This window comes from Pempheris klunzingeri, chromosome 2 (genome assembly GCF_042242105.1).
Source record: "Pempheris klunzingeri isolate RE-2024b chromosome 2, fPemKlu1.hap1, whole genome shotgun sequence".
Lineage (NCBI taxonomy): Eukaryota > Metazoa > Chordata > Actinopteri > Acropomatiformes > Pempheridae > Pempheris > Pempheris klunzingeri.
In genome coordinates, this window is record NC_092013.1 from 17,607,915 (window position 1) to 17,611,466 (window position 3,552).

The following is a 3,552-nucleotide window of genomic DNA, read 5'->3' on the forward strand; positions in this document are numbered from 1 at the left end:
GTCCTTTTTGACCACAATCTGGCCTAATGGGAATCTTATGGCTGAGTGCACCACACAGCACACAGAGTCAGGATGTATGGCCACCTAGTGAATGCATTCCAACAGGAAAAATGAACTACACTGAGGAAAAGTAGGGCCATATTATTGGGCATGAAGCGGGGACAGAAAGATGAGGGGTGGAGAAGAGACCGCGTCGGCATTGGTGATAGAGGCGTCAACAATTTTCTGTTTCAGATTGTGTTTTAAATGCGCGCTATCAATGATTGTAAAGTGAGTTGACTGACTTTTACATGTATTTGTGGCCTGGATGATTATTTGTAATCACGCTGGAAGAAGATGCCTCAGCATATAACAGACGCAAAGCTGTGTACAGTGTTTGCCTTGTTTTTACTTTGTACATATTTGCTCTTCGCTTCGAGGTTTGAAATTGGCCGTTGCAACAACACATCGCCTCTCTGGACTCGCGCAGTGATGGAGAGGAAAGTAGAACACGTGACTGTATCTGAAGTCCTCTTGAAATGTTTATTCCTCTGAATATATTAAAGGATTAGAGATTGTATGTAACATGATTATGAACAAAGTAGCTGAAAGTGAAATCAAAGTGAGGGAGAGAGACACATACACAGGAGACAGAAAAGGTGACGGATAAACAGAAATTATGAGACGGATTAAGAGATTACTCCAGAATGAGATTTTTTCATTAATTAAAACAAAATATTAGCAGTGTACTTTGGTATGGAAGAGTCTGGGAAACAAATCACCTCTGCGCTTTTGAGGTTTTGCCCATGATTTCACGTTATAAGAGCTCTGCTTAATATCGGGCTCTTACTGATATGTTTTCACTCTTGCAGGTTCAGTACACAGTGTAAACATTCATTAAAGTGTCAAAACATGATATGCTTGGCAAGCCATAGTTAAGTGTCTTGTTTTTCTTATATATTTTTTCTGCCCAACATGAATTCACGGTTTATTGTATGCATCACTACTGTGTCAAACACACTGATGTTTATACAAGACAAGTTTCAAATGCCAAGGCAGTGTTGTGACAATAGCTGAGCCTAAATAGCTAAATCAACACATGCCAGCATGTGTTCAGCATTCAAAAGGCACACTTTTCTCTTGTTAGTTGATTTCTTTCAGCCCGGTTTCACAGCCTTTGGGACCTGTGATGGTAAATGTGCTTCTATTCATGTATTATTGAGGTTTAATTAGTTTTTTTATTGTGAGTGGACTATTACCTCTTTAGTTGCACTGCAGTCAGCTCTGACCATCTTATTGGCATTTTTAGCTCAAATACATACACTCAAAAACTCAAGTTTTGATCTCTCATTTGCATTTCTTAAGTTATTCTTGTGATTTAATCTTTGGTCTACTTGTACTAACTCAATTCACAGCTCATTGCTTGCCTGCTTTTGTATTAATTTAAGAAAATACATAATCCTGTAGTTAAAGTAAGCTCTAGCCATATATTTTTGCCAAAGGGCTCTAGTTCATGCATTCAAGTTTTAAGTGTTATCATTTCCTCCGTGAGTGGATAATATTACAGATGAAGTCAGTTCTGCTTGGCTGTGCAAATTAATAGCTAAGTATTCTTTCATTTAAATACTTTCCTGTAAGCACGACAATAGTTAGAAAAGCTAGAGCACTTAATTTGTGTCTTGCAGTCAGGCCAGCAGGGTGCAGGGTATGTTTGGAGCAGTGTGACGCTCAAGGGCAGTTAGCCAAAGGGTGAGTCTCGTCAAAATCAGGTTCTTTTTCATTAGAATCCTGAACTGTGGGCAGGATCATGTATACACACCTAAAACTGATGGCAAGACTGGGCTTGAAGAGAAAGTAACAACATCTCTAAAGCCCACACCCTCCCTCCAGATTCCCCCTTTGGCTCTTCGATATACTGAGTGCTCCAAACACATTGGTGAATATGTCATGTGCAGGTGACAGATGTGGTGCATTCTGATATTGCTTAGCGAGGGAATGAGGGATGACAAATTGGGGAAAAGAGCACTGAGGATGACATAGTGCTGATTTTTCCCTCCAGACACACACCACTGTTCGGAGGTTTGGAATCACCTGTTATAGTGACATTTTCTCGTCATTCCCTCGATAACAGCTATTCTAATATAGATGAAAACAGTAAAGATTTAGACACCAAACATATTACTTGCATTTGAAATAGTTTTTGCCCCAAAAGAAGAACCAAATGATTAAAACTTTCATTTAGTCGATGTCTCCTCAGTGTTGCATGAGGGGAGAATACTGTTGTAACCATTTTTTCTCCCTAATACGATTTGATTTTGAATTTGTTTTCCAGTCCGGAAAAGCCAAGTGACCTTAGATTATTATTGAGAAACAATGGTACAATTGGGCTCTAATTCTGTTGGGAACTTGCTTTCTCTGCAGTCTATTCAATTATATTGAATAGGTTTAAACCTTAAGTCCATTGTCAACCCTGGCTCTCTTAAAAAAAGTATGTTTATATGCAACAAATTTGCTTCCCTAATTACGTTTTACATGTATGTACCATGGTGAAGCAGGACTGTCACACCAGACACCAGAGTTCACATTCATACTCCAGTCTGTTGTTAGATTTAAGCAACAAAAGCACTTTGGTTAAGGTTAAGGAAAGATTGTCATTTTGGTTATTTTGGTGGGAAACAAATGAAATACTGTATGAAATGAAATACTGAAAACAAATGAAATGTGTTGTCAGTTAACGTTTTACTGATACAAACATTTTTTCTACTTTTCGTCATTATATTAATAGAAAACGTAACTCGTTTGGCATTATGTTTCCTTAAAAAAAAAAAATATATACCTCATATTTAATTAATACCAGCTTTTTATAGCCATTATCGTGCACTTGACACTGAAAGAACTTTGCACTGAATTTGATGCTAATCTTCCAATTTCTTTCATCAATGACCGCTTATATTCTTATTTAACTATTGCTTAAGGGGATCTTTGACTCTTTCTGCCCTTTCAATTATCAGTATGGTAGAACCATTGTACAGCTTTTTGTTCTATGTGTAAAAGACATGACTTTTTTTGCAAACCACTTACAATATAATATTTATCTGTACAGAAGACGTTCCACAATGCAAAAGCTTAAAAGACCATTAAGAAACACAGAGTAGTCCTCTGAGCCAGCTGATCAAGCGGGTAAATGTTTGAACGGTAGTCTACATGTCTAATTTATGTTTTAAAGGAAAAACTGTAGGATAACAAAAAAAAAAACAACTTGCTGACAACATCGCCTAACCATGTTGTTGCACACCAGAACAGGTTGCATAAGAGACCAGTGCCCATGGCACAGTACAACTGCTTATGGCAGATGTTGTTAGGACTCCTGGCCAAGTGAACCTAAGGGTAGTCTGCAATAGTGCATGATTCCATTGCTCTAAAATGCTCAGAGCGTGATGCAAATCCCTCTGCTCCAGACCAGTCTCCTGATCCATGATGCATCAAGCTTCCTTTCATAGAAAGAGCAAAGAAACCTGTCATACTTGTTCTGCAAGATACCCAACTTGTTGACATTATGGCAGTCCATCCAAC